Here is a 19,056-nt window from a genome sequence, read left to right as displayed (position 1 = left end):
CGTGGAAGACTAAAAGCAATGCATGTTGTCTCGCTCATCATTGAAGCTGAATATCGATCTATGAGTACTACAACTTGTGAACTTAAATGGTTGAAAGGATTATTGAATTCTCTTGGTGTGGCGCATACTGAACCTATGAATTTATATTGTGATAGTCAGGCTACCGCTTATAGTCGCTAATCACATCTCATCATGAACGTACCAAACATATTGAAGTGGATTGTCATTTTATCCGTGATGAGATATTGAATGGTAACATTCGAACAGATTATGTATGTAGTTACACAAAAATGACCATATAATTCAAAACAATTTTATCATCTGTGTTTTGCGAAAGGAACTCATTATTGTGGGTTGGTAAAGAATTCATGGGACTATAACCCACTGATCTTGCACCTTTGGATTCTTTAGTGTAGCCCAATTGCCTGGATGACAATGCACACCTGTAAGTTGAGACCACATTGGGATCCAGTTTTGACCAAAATGATTCCTCTGATGAATGATTCCACAGCGGCTTTGACAATGAAAAAGTGTTCTGAACATATATTTCTTCAGATTTCACAGAATCAAAAGAATCATGCAGCTTTTTAACGAAAGCATCAAAACCCAGATGCTGATTTCGAGCTAATGTGAATAGCATGATCAGAAAATGATGAATTTGGCTTCAAAGATTCACCCATTTTGAAATCCAACTCATCATCGAGGCCGTCCATGAGCTCCCAAGTTTTAAAGACAGAGTTAGGTGAAAAAGACTCACAAGGCTTTGTAGGGGCTTGTGTTTTATGAGTGATCTTGGTGAACGTGGGTGTTTAATGGGGCTGATCAAGTGGATTTTTCCTGTTCAATTTGGAGTTTATGGGCTCAACGAGAAGGAGAGAGCCACAAGTGGTGGAGGTAAGAGACACAAGGTGGTGGGAATCACCTTTACTTGTAAGGGGGTGATGGACAAGTGGGGGTTTGAAGTGAAAGAGCTTTAGGGATTGCTTGTGAATAATACTAATTGTTGTTGGTGTGGAGGATATTAGGCTTTGAAGCAGAACAGGAACAGCCCATGAATGTAGAGAAATGGATATGTTGTCCTTTCTTTTCTCTGGTTACACTGTTCTTTTGATGCTAAGTAAGAAATGGATATGTTCTTTTTATTTTTTTGGCCTAATATTCAAAAAAAAAAAAATTTAAAACTTTACGCATTTTTACAATTACAATCAAAATTTTTCTTGTCAATTTTGTGCTAAGTAAAAAAATATTTTTTTTTTAATATGTTATTGCTGAAATGGCAGGTGATATGATAAAAAATTTTATGTTATACTGACGTTGTAGTTGAGGGGGCAAAAATATTATTATTTTATATGTTGTTGCTGAGGTGGCATAACTTTAACAATTAAAAAAATCTAAAATTTTTCGACTTTTGTCAATTATATCCAATTCTATAAATTTATTTCATTTATAGCCAATTAACTAATTTTGATAAATTTATTTCATTTATAGCCAATTAACTAATTTTGATCTAACTTGGTCAAAAATTAATATTTTATTACCTAATAAAATTGTGTTATTGAGTATAATAAAAAAAATAATTTTTCCCTCTCTCTCCCCTCATATTTTTTTATTTGTTTAAAAATAAAAAATTCATGTAAAAAAGTCAATAATAAAAATATTTATCATTTTAGCGAATAATATATATATATATATATATATATATATATATATATGAATATTATGGGGAGGAGATAGAGAGAGAGGGAGAGAGAGAGAGAAGGATATTATTTAGAAGGAGAAAGGTAGGTGAAGGGTGTATACATACGTATTGTTGGATGACAATGGGTAAGAGGAGAAAGAGATGGGTAGAGGGATATTTTTAATTTTAAATAAATAAGAATTTATCTATTTTCATAAATAAGTTCTATAAATACCATAAAAAAGGAGATAAATAGGAGAATATTATTTTTTTATACTAAATAATATAAATATTCATTTTTGACAATTGTTTCAAGTAATAAAATATTAATTTTGACCAAATTAAATAAAAATTAGTCAATTGGCTATAAATGAAATAAATTTATAGAATTGACTATAATTGATAAAAAATGAAAAGTTTTGAATTTTTTTAATTATTAAAGAAGGAAAAGTGTTGGTGAAAGATGATGACATTAAAGAAAGATGGAGAAAATATTTTGATGATCTCTTTAATAATAGTCAAATTGGTAATAGCGTGAATATAGATTACAGAACAATAGAAAAGAATGTAAATTACACTAGAAGGATTAGATCTTCAGAAGTAAAGGAAGCACTTAAGAGAATAAAAGTGGGTAAAGCCTGTGGACCCGATGAAATACTAATTGAAGTATGAAAGTGTTTGGGAGATGTGGGAGTGGCATGGTTAACTAAATTGTTTAATAAGATTCTAAACTTAAAGAAAATGACTGATGAATAAAGGAAGAGTATTTTATTACCTATTTTTAAAAATAAGGGAGACATACAGAGTTGCTCAAACTATAGGGGAATTAAACTCATGAGCCATACTATGAAGTTGTGGGAGAGAGTTGTGGAACATCGACTACGTCATGACACTTCTATCTCTCCCAATCAATTTGGCTTCATGCCCGATCGTTCAACTACGAAAACGATCTTTCTCATTAGAAGCTTGATGGAGAAATATAGAGATGTGAAGAAAGATCTACATATGGGTTTTATCAATTTAGAGAAGGCTTATGATAGTATTCCAAGAAATATCTTATGGAGGGTGTTAGAACAAAAGAGGTTATCTATTAGGTACATACAAGTGTTGAAAGATATGTATGAAGGAACAAATACTATTGTGCGCACAATGTGAGGGGACACAAGAGATGATGCTATCTCAGTTGGATTACACTAAGGTTCAACTGTGAGCCCTTACCTTTTTACATTAGTTCTAGATGAAAGGGGTAGAGAAGCTATAATATATGCAAAGGCATCACACCAGTTACCTGATTAGCTACTGCTGAAATTGAGTTGGAGAAAAATAGAGTGCAATCCAAGCAGCCAAAATTAAGAACAAAATGGTTGAAGGCGAAAAAGGAAAAGCTCCTCAAAGCTTTTGGCAATTTTGTGATTCACAATAGATTGCCTTTCAATATTGTGGAGTCACCCTGGACTAATCCACTTCTTAGAACTTAGAACAATTACTGAAGTTAGGCCTAATGTATCTCCACCAAGTGCATATGAGATATCTGAAGTTTATCTGAAAATTGAATACAAAGAAATGAAGAAATATTTTGCTTCATTTAAGGGGATTTGGAAAGATAGGGGAGTTACCATAATGTGTGATGGATGGAGTGGGCCAACTCGAATGAGCATAATAAATTTTTTGGTGTATTCAAATTGTGGGGCATTGTTCCACAAGTGAATAGATGCATTGAATGTGGAACGTAAAGATGGAGAATATTATTTCAGAATTACGAAGGAGGTAGTAGAAGAAATTAGTCCAGAGAAAGTTGTGTAGGTAGTGATGGATAATGACATTGCCATTAAAGTTGGTGGAAAGAAATCAACGGATAAATTTCCTAACTTATATTGGATAGCTTGTAGTGCGCATTGTATTGATCTTATTTTAGAAGATTTTGGAAAGAGAAAGAGCATTAAAAAATTATTAATCAAGCCAGAGTGATCACCCAATTTATTTACTACCATAATTGGGTGGTCAATTATATGAAGAAATTCACAGACAATAGAGAAATAATTTACCTTGGCATCATAAGATTTGCCACAAACTTCATTGCATTAGAATCTATTGTCCCATGTTGGTCGAGGTTATGAAATATGTTTAAATCTGAGAGGTAGATAACAAGTAAGTTTGGGCAAGCTACAAGTGGACCTACTTATGAAGCCAAAAAAAATTGTTCTTGGCTTGGATGGTGAGGGAATGAATTTTTGGTAGAAAGCCCAGCAAATAATAAAAATCCAAGAGCCTTTACTTAAAGTTTTGAAATTAGTTAATGGTGATGAAAAGCTAATTATGGGTTTTATATTCGAGGCAATGGAAAGAGCAAAGTTGGCAATTAAGAAAAATTTCAAATGCTATATTAATGATTAAAAAATCATTGATGCAAGATGGAATTTTCAGTTACATCTTGATTTGCATGCAGCTGGTAAGTTATTAGTTAATGCCTTAGCAAGTTACCATACATATTTACTACTTAAATAATATTAAATTATTTTATAGCTTATAATATATATTTGATTTTATAGGGTATTTTCTGAATCCTCAGTACCAATATGGTCCCTGTGATATCGAAGATGGCAATGAAATCATGTTGGGATTGAGGAATGTGATTATGAGGCTAGAGAGTAATTTAGTGAATCAAGGTCGTGTATTAAACTAAGTGTGTAACACCCATATATTAAGTAGTGAGTTCTACTGTTCAAGTGATCGGTGTCTGTTCAGACAACTAGAATGCCTGGAATTATACTTAAATATTAGTGAGAAGATATAAAATATTGAAATAAAATAGACGAAAATACAAGAAAAATAAAGAAAAAATAATAGCAATGAAATGTGACTAAGTTAAACGAGCCAAAAACCGTAGCAATGGGTGACCGCACCGGGAAGTTGCAGCGTGGACCGTTGACTAGCCCTGGACTGCGGGAAACCCTGGAAAATATTTTTAAGACTTAAATAAACATCTATTGAAGTTTAAATGACATTAGAAATGTCAAAGAAAAATTAATTAATTAGTACCAAAAAAAATAAAAAATCGAGAAACCGACAAAAACTGGTGTTACAGAAAAATTGAGAATACAAACTGAATAGGGGCATTTTGGTCAATTGACACCCCGAGTTGCCTTTTGACCTAAATTTCCATTAAAATTAAATGATATTAAACTTTGAAAAAGTCATAAAAATTAAAATTGTGGGACATTATAGGAATAGTAAAAGAATTGAGGTAAAATGTGTAAATTGAGAAACTTTGAATATTTAAAATTAAAATTCACCTAAGTGCTCCACTAACTCAATCCTTGGGACACCTATATAAGCTAAAGTGAGCAGATTTCATATCATCTTCAACATTTCCTCACCTTGCTGAAACCATTTCCACCATTAAACCTCCATTGCCATACCTCAACCAGGCTCGATGCACATCACTTTAAGCCACAATTTCTTCTAATCTTCTTCATTAAAGTTGGAGTACACACCTTGGGCAGCATTTTGGGAGCAAAAAGGGAGAGATTTGAAGAAGATTTAACAAGCTTCAAAGATAGGTTAGTGCTAGTTTTTCATTCCTTGCTTCATTAAAGTTTGTTTTAAGGTTTAGATGAGTTGAATGGTGAAGAAATTTGAAGGTATTGATGAGTTATTGATGTGTAAAATTTTTGGCAGCCATGGGAGCTTATGTTCTTTGAATTTTTCTTACATTAAATTGATGGGAATTAGTGTTGATGGAGTTAAATTGAAGTGCTAGCCAATTAATTCCCATGTATGTGTAAGTAAGTATTGAATTTAGGGGTTTTGGAAAGAAATTTGGAAACCTTAGCAAACTGCCATTTTTGGCAGCCTTGAAGTGCATGGATTGATGCTTGATTTCATGAATTAAATTGATGAATTATGGTAATTATGGTTTAAGGGCAGTATATGTGAAGTAGAGGTGCAATTGTATGTAGTAAAAATTAAGTGAATACATGTATATATTGTGTTGAATATAATTTTGAGAATTAGGGTGGTAATATGTGTATTGAACATTTGTGTATTCTGCCTAAATTGACCAACTTAAGACTTGATGAATGAGATTAGAAGTGCTATGAATATTGTATTGTAGTTTGGGAGAAGGAGGATTAAACATTGGAAGTGCAATTTGTGTGCAGGTTGTGTGATTGATGAAGGCAGTGTATAAATTAGGCCATAACTGACTTTGTGTGACCCCAATTGGTATGACGCCAATTGGAGGTAAAACTAGACCTAAATTGGACCAACTTTCATGTAGAAGCCTCACCAAAAATCTATCCAGAAAGTGATATGAAAATTGACCAAATCTGGATTAGTGACATTGCAAACTTGAAAACTGATCATTTGAACAATAGTCAGTGTTTTGGCCATAACTCAATCAAAACAAGTCCAAATGACCTAAAATTTCTACCATGGATAGCTTAGACATAGAGCTACAACTCTTATGAAGACACCAAAACCTAGAAATGACCATAAGCAAGTCAAAATGCCTGCACAAATTCGGGTATAAAAACTGCCAGAATTGGAAATGACCCAAAAATGACCTAAGTTTGCCATTTTAGTGCAATCTGTCCAGCAATAGTAAAATGACCATAACTTGGTCTAGTAAACTCCAAATGACCTAAAATTTGTGGCAAAAGTTTACTAAGACATAGACCTACAAGTTTGTAATTCTAACCAGAACCCGAAAACTAAGGGAACTAGGTCATCCGGCTAGGTCAAAACAGCATACCGAAATCTGATAAATTGCAATAAAATGCAATACACTTGAAGATAAGATTGGTAACATATACCGACACTAAAGGACTATAAAAGGTGACATATTGGTAACATTAAAATTTTATTCACCTAGTGTGTATTAATAGTCAACATTATAGGTTGACTAATGAAATGAATTGAAGGAATTCTACTAAGAAAAATTTAGATATTGGATTTTATTGTTGAAACAATTTAACTGAGTACTAAACTACTTTAAATTGTGTGTTTCAGTTGAAAAGAATATTGAAAAGCATAAGGATCATTAAGTCAAGGCCTAGAGGCGACTCAGATCATGTCTATGCACAATACTTTTTATATCCACTGCTTTTACTAGAAAATTTATTTAGAGAAATGAGTTATGAATAATTTTTTATTATTTTGGCTTTGGGAATATTATTTGGAAATTATTGTGTTGCCTACTTTGCAAATGGAAATTTTGAGATAAAATATGATTTGTGGCTTGTATGAAATATTTAAATATGGTGATTTGGAATTGTTTTGATTCACACTTGGCATGACAATATTACTGTGTTCCTCCTCTATTTATGGGGTGAGTACGACTATATTCCTCCCTCTTTGACTTGTCAGTCTGAGGTGAGTATGGATGAGTTCTCATTATCTAGCTAGCCACCTCTCTCATTGATTTCAATTATTGGGGTGAGTATGTCTTTTCGTGGTGTACAACACGGCATGTTCGGAAAGGTTTGTGTCATGACCTAAATTGTGTTATTAATTGGCAACACTGTGTTATTAAATTGTTTGATCAAATTTGTGTTATATGAGCTTTGAAAATTGTGACATGAAATTGTGAATCATTTGAATTGTAAATTGTCAATAAATATTTTATATACCTCATTTTAAATTTTTATTGTGCACCACTAAGTAAATTTTACTCAGCAATAGCTTTTTCATTGCTGTCGCAGGTAGACAGACAGATAAAGCAGCAGAGTAGGCTGCTTGTGACTTCGCTTTAGGATTTTGCTGGGTATATTGAGTATACCACTTCCTAGTAAATATTATTGTAATGTATGTGAACTGTATGTATATATTGTACTTAGTCTTGAGCAGTTGTAAAATAAATTTGTAAATTATTTTGGCTTGTCAAAATGTTGTATTACAATTCTCTTATTTCAGCTTTTGAAATACTCATTGATTTTGCACTTTATCTTTGGAATTGCTGAAAATGATATTGAATTGAGTTTGAACTGTGTTGAGGACACTGATTTGAGTTGAGCCATATTGGAGTTGGGATTGAACAAATATATTGGAAATACTTTTTACAGGTTTTTGAAGAACTGTTTTGCTCCAAATATAGACGGTACTTAGTCGAATTTTTTACAGAAATTATTGATACTTCATATTTGTTATTTGATTTTACTTCAGTTAAAAAAATTTTAACATCTGTCAAAAGTGCTCACCACTGTAAAAAGAAATAAGAAAATGTTTAAAATCCCTTGTAGTATATTTAATGGGTTATCAGTAGATGAAGTTTGATAATTCATTAGGTATACTACGGGATCATGTCATGCCTTACGGAGGGGTAAGGTGTGACATGTTTTAGTGGTATCAGAGCTAGTTTTTAAATTCTATTTTGACCTGTAATTTGAATATTCTTTCTTTATAGTACAACTACTCAATGTCATTATTTGATGCATACAGTACATTACATTATAAATATGCACTAACGGGAGGAAATCTCCCTGTGTTATTTGTTCAGGAGGTATAATATCCTCTAATTGACTATGGAAGAAGGGGACCATTCAGTCGATCAATCAATAGAGGCTGAGGTATAAGGGGATGCCCCAGCCTTTCAAAATGTGAGTGGATCAGCTGTACCAACCCCCTCAATACTACAGTTCCCTGCTCAATTTGCTCAGCAGATGGGTGCGATGTTCTAATAGATGGTTGGTAACATGCCCACTCAAGCCCCACTGCAGACACTAGTAGTACAACCACAGCCTTTAGCTAGGTAGTACAATAAGCTGATTAAGTATGGGGCTACTGAGTTCAAGTGGACAGTGGATTTGCTAGAGGTAGAACAATGGTTGGAAAGGATGAAAAGAGTTTTTAGGAAGTTGCACTGCACCAATGAGCTGAAGTTTGAATACTCAGTCTCGCTTCTATAGGGGGATGCGTATGACTAGTGAAAAACCATTCCTCACAGTTTGGTGGAACCCCCAGTGCTGACATGGGACGACTTTCTCAGAGAGTTTAGACAAAAATATGTCCCAGATGCCTATGTGGACCAGAAGCTACAGGAGTTCTTAAGCTTAAAGCAAAGGAGCATAACAGTGGCAGAATATGAGAGAAACTTCTCTCAATTGAGTCATTATTCAAGAAGCCTGCTTACTACTCCTAGAGACAGATGTAAACGTTTTGAGACCGGGTTAAGGCCTAGTCTAAGAATTCAAGTTGTGGGGTTCTGACACCAGAATTTCTCAGAGCTAATATCGCAAGCCCTAGAATTGGAAAGAATTGAGAATGAAGAAACAGTTAAAAAGGGTACAGAAGAAAAAGAGAAAATTAGAAAGACTACTGATCAAATTCTTGATAGTGGGTCAGGAAAAAAAATCACTTTTGAGGATCTAGCTCACGCGAATCAGGTAGAGATATATTTTCTGGATAGAAACCACCTTGATCGGATCAGCAAACTCATCAAAAACCCAGAAATGTGCTGTCAGATTGACTTTGTGAAACTTGTGGTAAACCACATAGTGGGGTATGTTATAGAGCCATAGGAGCATATTTTAATTGTGGAGAGACTGGTCATTTTGCTAAGGATTGTATAAATCCATGCCGTTCTAGATCATTTACTACACTAGAGGGATCAACCCAAGTTTCTACCCCAAAGAGCTCACCATTAGTTAGTAGAGGCAGAGGTAGAGGAAGGGGTAGTACACCTAGAAGTCAGAGTACTGTGAATTAGCCAGAACAGGGTGATGCTTCAACTAGAATATACACTATACAGTAGAAGGAAGAGGCTGAAACTTCTAACATTTTTGCTGGTACTTTTTCAATTTTTAACTAAGATATATATATGTATTATTTTACTCAGGGTCTATATACTTTTACGTTAGTGCCAGCATTGTTTGCCTTCCTGCTGTCCCTCGTATAAAATATATATATATTTCAGTTACCTAAAAGTAAGTTATAGTAATGGAATTGCTCTAGATGAGGGCAAAGATGTTATAGTTAGTAGTTGTCAATAGATATTATAATCAGAATAAGTTTCGGATATTAGTGAATTCAAGAAGGATAAAATATAGGAAAGTTTGATCTATTGGAATGTATCGTAGTAACTATGCAATGTTCTTAATGTTTGTACTGTAAGCTGCAGATTACAGTACTGACTTGAGATTATTGTGTAGAGCTACATACTACTCGATAGAACACCAAGATGAGAATAGTTGCCAACAGCATTTGTTTTGGTATAGTTATGCCAGGACAGAATTTTATTATTGGAAATGAGTTTGAAAATCCTACTTAGGGATTTAAAACTCAAAAGTTAGAATATCGAAAGGCTATAGTTTAGTACAAAAGGAAGTAAGTTATAGAATATTAATAGATAAAAAGAGTTATGGAAGTAAAAATTTGAACAGTTGGTTCAGATATAACAAAGAAATGTTATGAATATGAGTAAGATTATTGACTAGAATGGTCAGAGGACCAATGATTAGATAAATAAATTTAACATGACCTTAATGGTCATTCAAGAAGGAAACATGAATCGAAATATTAGACAGAGCAATAGTAAGAAAAGATTAGTTCTATATAAACAAAGTAAATGTTATATTAGATTGTTAAAAGTCTTATACAAATTCAAAGGAAAGAAGATTATACAATCATATAGAAAGGAGAAAAACTAAATTCTTACTCCATAGGATCACACCAAATCCTAGAAGGAGTGGATTTATTAGCACACAAAATTGCTTACCTCTAAAAAGGTGAAATGAATTTAAATTCAACGTATGATGGGGAAACTCATAAAGATCTTAGTACATGAGGTGAAACAACTGAGAAATAAATGTATACATTTGGTTAAGATGTTATGGGCCATCATTCAGACTAGGAAGTTACTTAGGAACGAGAGGAAGATATGAGGAGGCAGCACCTATAGTTGTTCAGAGACTAGAATCAGATAAAATTTCGAGACAAAATTTATTTTAAGGGGGGGAGAATTGTAACACCCCTATAGTCGGTAGTGTGTTCTACTGTTCAGGTGACCGGTGTGATGCCCCTTACCCGTCTACTATATAGCCGAGCAAGAAGTGCCACATTCAGTGCCGGAGCACCCTATCTTGTTTTATCATATCTATTGTAAACTTTTGATGTCAATAAAAACATATATTCTATGTGTAGAATTTTTTTTTTATATCTTATTTCTGTGGAGACCCGGACAGAGCCTCCCCTGTTTTATTAGCATCTGGTGGGTTTCCACTAATCACCTGTTAACATGTTCATATTCATTTCACACATTTCCATATCATATTCTCTTGTATCATATCATTTACAATTATTTATGAGATCTAAAAATGAAGTATCATCTATTGCATTCATATAGAAATTCATAGATAATAAATTACAAGTTTTTATTTCAATCTCAAAGTTTAATTACAAGTCCAAAATGAAATACATCATGACTAGACATAATGAACCAAAATACTAGTTGGGCCCTACCAAAATACAAAAGACCAGTGAGGTGACTCTAGACAGTAGCAGATCTGGTCAGAGCTGTAACAGCTCGAATCCTTCTCCAGTCAGTATTGTTCGCTTTGGCCCGTGGGCCTCACGGATTTGTCCCTTGGGAGGTTTCATTCCCAAAAGCGCGCTGACCAGGTGAGGAAGACTCCCACATATATGGCCCAAATCTTTTCTTCCCGTTTCTGATGTGGGACATAAAGTTTCCACCCCAGTGCGTAGTTGGTTGAACAAGCACGTCCCAACCCCATCCTTGGGTCGTGACAAGCCCACCAGCTTCCGCCTGGTGCATCCTCGCACCACACACCGTACTAGAGGGAGTCCAGCTCTGATACCAAATTTGTAACAGTTCGAATCCTTATCCAGTCAGTATTGTCCGCTTTGGCCCGTGGGCCTCAAGGATTTGTCCCTTGGGAGGTTTCATTCCCAAAAGCATGCTGACCAGGTGAGGAAGACTCCCACATATATGACCCAAATCTTTTCTTCCTGTTTCCAATGTGGGACATGAAGGTTCCACCCCAATGCGTAGTTAGTTGAACAAGCACGTCCCAACCCCATCCCTGGGTCGTGACAAGAGCTCTGTTAGTGCACTATTGGTGCTACTGCTGCGGCAGTTGGGACTGATCTCTAGTACCTATGCGATGAAAAACCAACGTGCTAAGCATAACGCTTAGTGGTTCATAATTTATAATAACAATAATTTAACAATTGAAATAATATCTGCAAATCATAATTTCTAGGTCTTTTACATTTTTATTGCCCTTTAGAAGCAATTAACATTATCGGAATCTTTTTGGATTACTTATTGTATTTTAAGTCTTAATTAATTTTTATCAGTGCCCAAGAAACCTATAACAAATTATAAAAGCTGAATGCACGGGTGTATACCAGTTAGACAGCCATATGTCTGTTTAGTATACGTCTATCAGGCACGAGGCCAGCTGTCGGGCACGAGACCTGCTCTTAGGCTTATAAAGCCAGAAATAAAGTTAGGCACAATGACCAATAAGTAGGCATATAGCCTGTAGAACAATCATACCAGACATATTTTGTCAGTTCATGATTTTCTCGGTAGGCAGTACTGCTATCTGTAGTCCCTAATTGATATACCAATTTATCCAAACTAAATAAATAAGTCTAGGTATACTATGGGCAATTAAACATTTTTAATTATTTTAGCTCTATTCACTGTTACTATTTTCTGGTACTGTTCATTGGTATCATTAATTTCATATTAATAGGACATTAGTCCCAATTTACATATTCATATCATTTTTAATATTTAATTATCCTTATGAGTATTTTAATTATCATATATAACATTTTTTTCATGAACCTTTCTTTAGGTTCATGTTGATGTGTTATCTTTATCTAGGAATTTGACTAGGTTAGGATGTCTATTTAGTCACACTTCCTTCATAACAATTGCTCCTCTATGTTTAAACTTGAATTTTAGGTTTTGAATCACTTAATTTGGGGTTATATAACTCAAGTTATGGTCAAAATGCCATAACTTGGCAAATTTAATGGCCCGTCCCATTAGTGATATTGTCCGCTTTGGGCCGAAGCCCTCACGGTTTTAAAACGCGTCACTAGGAGTTACGAACTGCCAACTTATAAACCCAACATCTCTCCCGTGTTTTGCCGATGTGGGATTTGCCTAGGGTGTTACAATCCAACCCCCCCCCCCCCCCTTTATGGGACTCAGCGTCCACGCTGAGGTTTGCCCCACCATCGCTTAAGGTTGCACGCGAATCGGCTCTGATACCTCAAATGTAATGGCCCGACCCACTAGTGATATTGTCCGCTTTGGGCCAAAGCCCTCATGGTTTTAAAACGCGTCACTAGGGGTTACGAACTGCCAACTTATAAACCCAGCATCTCTCCCGTGTTTTGCCGATGTGGGATTTGCCTAGGGTGTTACAACCGATGTCTGTCCGGACAACTAGAATGCCTAGAATTATACTTAAATATTAGTGAGGAGATATAAAATATTGAAATACAATAGAGGAAAATACAAGAAAAATAAAGGAAAAATAATAGCAATGAAATGTGACTAAGTTAAACGAGCCAAAAACCGTAGCGATGGGTGACCGCACTGGGAAGTTGCGGCGTGGGCCATTAGCTAGCCTTGGATTGCGGGAAACTCTGGAAAATATTTTTAAGACTTAAATAAACATCTATTGAAGTATAAATGACATTAAAAATGTCAAAGAAAAATTAATTAATTAGTACAAAAAAAAATAAAAATCGAGAAACCGACAAAAACTGGTATTACAGAAAAATCGAGAATACAAAACGAATAGAGGCATTTTGGTCAATTGACACCCCGAGTTGCCTTTTGAATGTCCATTAAAAATAAATGATATTAAACTTTGAAAATGTCATAAAAATTAAAATTGTGGTACATTATAGGAATAGTAAAAGAATTAAGGTAAAATATGTAAACTGAGAAACTTTGAATATTTAAACTTTAAAATTCACCTAAGTGCTCCACTAACTCAATCCTTGGGACACCTATATAAGCTAAAGTGAGCAGATTTCATATCATCTTCAACATTTCCTCACCTTGCCGAAACCATTTCCACCATTAAACCTCCATTGCCACACCTCAACCAAGCTAGATGCACATCATTTTAAGCCACAATTTCTTCTAAGCTTCTTCATTAAAGTTAGAGTAAACACCTTGGGCAGCATTTTGCGAGCAAAAAGGGAGAGATTTGAAGAAGATTTAATAAGCTTCAAAAATAGGTTAGTGCTAATTTTTCATTCCTTGCTTCATTAAAGTTTGTTTTAAGGTTGAGATGAATTGAATGGTGAAGAAATTTAAGGTATTGATGAGTTATTGATGTGTACAATTTTTGGTAGCCATGGGAGCTTATGTTCTTTGAATTTTTCTTACATTAAATTGATGGGAATTAGTGTTGATGGAGTTAAATTGAAGTGCTAGCCAATTAATTCCCATGTATGTGTAAGTAAGTATTGAATTTAGGGGTTTTGGAAAGAAATTTGGAGACCTTAGCAAACTGCCATTTTTGGTAGCCTTGAAGTGCATGGATTGATGCTTGATTTCATGAATTAAATTGATGAATTATGGTAATTATGGTTTAAGGGCAGTATATGTGAAGTAGAGGTGGAATTGTATGTAGTAAAAATTAAGTGAATGCATGTATATATTGTGTTGAATTTAATTTTGAGAATTAGGGTGGTAATATGTGTATTGAACACTTGTGTATTCTGCCCAAATTGACCAACTTGAGACTTGATGAATGAGATTAGAAGTGCTATGAATATTGTATTGTAGTTTGGGAGAAGGAGGATTAAACATTGGAAGTGCAATTTGTGTGCAAGTTGTGTGATTGATGAAGGTAGTGTATAAATTAGGCCATAACTGACCTTGTGTGACCTCAATTGGTATGACGCCAATTGGAGGTAAAACTAGACCTAAATTAGACCAACTTTCATTTAGAAGCCTTATCAAAAATCTATCGAAAAAGTGACATGAAAATTGACCAAATCCGGATTAGTGACATTGCAAACCTGAAAACTGACCATTTGAACAACAGTCAGTGTTTTGGTCATAACTCACTCAAAACAGGTCCAAATAACCTGAAATTTATACCATGGATAGCTTAGACAAAGAGATACAACTCTTATGAAGACACCAAAACCCAGAAATGACCATAAGCAAGTTAAAATGCTTGCACAAGTTTGGGTATAAAAACTGCCAGAATCAAAAAAGACCTAAAAATGACATAAGTTTGCCATTTTAGTGCAATCTGTCCAGCAATAGTAAAATGACCATAACTTGGTATAGTAAACTCCAAATGATCTAAATTTGTGGCAAAAGTTCACTAAGACATAAACCTACAAGTTTTTAATTCTGATCAGAACTTGAAAACTAAGGGAACTAGGTCATCCGGCTAGGTCAAAATAGTATACCGAAATCCGATAAATTGCAATAAAATGCAATACACTTGAAGATGAGATTGGTAACATATACCAACACTAAAGGACTATAAAAGGTGGCATATTGGTAACATTAAAATTTATTCACCTAGTGTGTATTAATGGTCAACATTATAGGTTGACTAATGAAATGAATTGAAGGAATACTACCAAGAAAAATTTACATACTGGATTTTATTGTTGAAACAATTTAACTGAGTACTGAAACACTTTAAATTATGTGTTTCAGTTGAAATGGATATTGAAAAGCATAAGGAACATTGAGTCAAGGCCTAGAGGCGACTCAGATCAGGTCTGTGCAGAATACTTTTTATATCCACTGCTTTTACTAGAAAATTTATTTGGCGAAATGAGTTATGAATAATTTTTTATTGTTTTGGCTTTGGGAATATTATTTGGAAATTATTGTGTTGCCTACTTTGCAAATGGAAATTTTGACATAAAATATGATTTGTAGCTTGTATGAAATATTTAAATATGGTGATTTGGAATTGTTTTGATTCACACTTGGCTTGACAATATTACTGTGTTCCTCCTCCATTTATGGGGTGAGTATGGCTATATTCCTCCCTCTTTGACTTGTAAGTCTGAGGTGAGTATGGATGAGTTCTCATTATTTAGCTAGCCACCTCCCTCATTGATTTCGATTATTGGGGTGAGTATGTCTTGTCATAGTGTACAACATGACATGTTCGGAAAAGTTTGTGCAATGACCTAAATTGTGTTATTGATTGGCAACATTGTGTTATTAAATTGTTTGATCAAATTTGTGTTATATGAGCTTTGAAAATTGTGACATGAAATTGTGAATCATTTGAATTGTGAATTGTCAATAAATGTTTTATATACCGCATTTTAAATTTTTATTTTGCACCACTGAATAAATTTTTCTCAGCGATAGCTTTTTCATTGCTGTCGCAGGTAGACAGACAGATAAAGCAGTAGAGTAGGCTGCTTGTGACTTCGCTTTAGAATTTTGCCGGGTATATTGAGTGTACCACTTCCTAGTAAATATTATTGTAATGTATGTGAACTGTATGTATATATTGTACTTGGTCTAGAGCAGTTGTAAAATAAAGTTGTAAATTATTTTGGCTTGTCAAAACGTTGTATTACAATTCTCTTATTTCTGCTTTTGAAATACTCATTTATTTTGCACTTTATCTTTGGAATTGCTGAAAATGATATTGAATTGAGTTTGAACTGTGGTGAGGACACTGATTTGAGTTGAGCCATATTGGAGTTGGGATTGAACAAATATATTGGAAGTGCTTTTTACAGGTTTTTGAAGAACTGTTTTGCTCCAAATACAGACGGCACTCTGCTGAAAATTTTACAGAAATTATTGATACTTCAGATTTGTTATTTGATTTCACTTCAGTTAAAAAAATTTTAACATATGTCAAAAGTGTTCACCACTATAAAAAGAAATAAGAAAAGGTTTAAAATCCCCTGTAGTGTATTTAATGGGTTATCAGTAGACGAATTTTGGTAATTCATTAGGTATACTACAAGATTATGTTATGCCTTACGGAGGGGTAAGGTGTGATAAAGTGCATAGATAAGTGAATTTAGCACTTAATTAGTTAGAATTAATAATGGACTTAATAATATGGATTTGATGTTATTGGGTAGGCACTAATGTTTAGAGAAAAAATGGAGAGCTTTAGTATTGCTTTAGCACAAAGAGCCATTAAGTTTACCGATCCAGGTAAAACTAAACTTATATTGTTTATTAGTAAGTATTGCTAATTGCAAACCAATATTAAAGAACTATCATGTAGTTGAGTGGTGGATTAATTATGGTGAAAGTGATCCTCAATTGCGAAGAATTGCCATTAAAGTGTTGAGCTAAACAACATTGGCATCAAATTGTGAGAGAAATTGGAGTACCTTTTCCATCATATACACAAAAACAAGAAATAGATTACGGTATCAAAAATTGCATGCAATTGTCTTTGTTTATTATAATATAAGGCTTAAAGTCAGAAATCTAACAAGGAAAAGCCAACAAGAGTTAGAAAGAAGTTATAATCCAATAAATTTGGATTATATTTTTTAGGAAGTTGATCTGTTAAATCCTTGGTGGGAGGAAAGATAATCTCCTCTTCTTGATGGTGAATCAAATCCATGGTTAGAGGATGATGATGACGTTAATGCTCCATTACAATCCACTGCTCAAAATTGGATAAATTTCAATAACTGTTTCTGAACTTATATAGTTGTAATACTACAGTCCTTCAACTTTAGAATGCAATATAAAGCCCCCTAAACTTTTAAATTTTGCACAGTAAAATCCCTTTGACTTTCAATTACTAATTTTTGAGTTAGAAACTAACGTGAACAGCTCCCGCATGATGCTTAAGAGAGGAGATGGTGATTCTTTTGTATTATCCAATTCAAGTGATGGTAATAATGATGGTGATGGTGGTGAAGGTGGTGAAGAAACCATTGGTGGACGTGGTACTACTAGTAGCTCGCATCAAGCTTCGCCTAGTAAAAAATAAAGTGGTGGTGCTAGCAGTGCTCATGATCCATCTCCAACAATGCAATGCACATATCAAAGATCTCGTGGCTTGCATAGTGGTAGTCGTGATATATCCCCAACAAAGGGTAAAGGCGTTGGATATGAGAAGGAGCATTCTATTGATTCAACTAATTATGAATATGGTTTTGGGTCTTACGGTATGCATGGACAAGGCCATGAAGGCTCATCAACTGAAGATACTTCTAGTAATTATGGATATGGGCAATCTGAATGGGCAATCTAAAGCAACCACTATACTCTCAACAACCCAATTTGTGTGATCCATTTGGTATGGGTGCCTTATTCAATTTTAATCCATCACAATACTACCAATATAGTCAAGTTGATGATCAAAGCTCTCAAAGTCAGAAATAAAGTCAAGACCAATAAAAACCTCCAAGATACTTATTTTGATGGTAGTAAGGTTATTATTATTTTTTTTTACTATATGTCTATGTCTAGTATTTTAGATTCTAGTTCTGTACTATCTATATAATTATTATAGCCTATAAATTGTTTAAAGCTAATGATGTCTAAATGTGATAGATTTAATGTCTTTATTTGATGTATTTATGTTTATTATATAATTGTGCATCTTAGTTTTACTTATATCTACCAATATATAGTCATTTTACGAACTTCGCAAATTTTTTAAAAAAATTTGCATAGCAGCCAACCGTTACCATTATATTATGGCCGTTATAGGCCTATTTCCATTACTCGCGACTGTGACTGTGACCGTGACTGCAATTTGAAACCATGCTCTAGTTCCTCACTCTCTCAAGATTCCTTGCCATATTCATTACTTCACTCTGTTGTTCTCCATCTTCACTTTTGACTCACCATATATTATCGGATAAATTTTAACAACTATCTCTAAACTTATATAGTTGTAACAATGCAGTCTTTCAACTTTAAAATATAACATAAAACCCCTAAACTTTTAAATTTTGTACAGTAAAATTCCTCTGACTTTCAATTATTAATTTTCCAGTTAGAAACTGATGTGAACAGCTCCCACATGGTGTTTTGTCAATATTTCTCTATCCTCTCTTATTCTCTCTATACGTGAAAATTTATTCTGTCTATAGAGAAGAGAATGATTCAATTTATATATAGCTAGCTTGAGAGAAAAAAGAGAAATGCTGACTAAGCTCCGTACTGAAATTGTCCAGGTTAGCATCTAACTGAAAAACCAATAATTAGAGGTTAGAGGAATGTTACTGTGCAAAATATGAAAGTTGATAGGGTTTTATATTATATTTTTATATTGAGGAACTATAATGTTGCAACTAGATAAGTTCAGGGACGATTGTTAAAATTTATCCTATATCATTATATCTCATCAAGTTTAGATCTATTAAGTTTTGTGTCATCAAGTTTTAAATTTTTATTGAAGAATTTG

The 19,056-nt window shown here is 33.9% G+C and overlaps 1 pseudogene; it reads right to left on the bottom strand.

Annotated features, from left to right (window-relative positions):
- Positions 1 to 280: 280 nt before the first annotated feature.
- Positions 281 to 1,191, bottom strand: LOC110648216 (uncharacterized; annotated as a pseudogene).
- Between the last annotated feature and the right edge of the window lie 17,865 nt (positions 1,192 to 19,056).

The sequence above is a fragment of the Hevea brasiliensis genome, unplaced genomic scaffold (genome assembly GCF_030052815.1).
Source record: "Hevea brasiliensis isolate MT/VB/25A 57/8 unplaced genomic scaffold, ASM3005281v1 Scaf24, whole genome shotgun sequence".
NCBI classification, from domain to species: domain Eukaryota; kingdom Viridiplantae; phylum Streptophyta; class Magnoliopsida; order Malpighiales; family Euphorbiaceae; genus Hevea; species Hevea brasiliensis.
The sequence above is the reverse complement of the archived record's forward strand: the minus strand, read 5'-3'. Positions and strand labels throughout refer to the sequence as shown.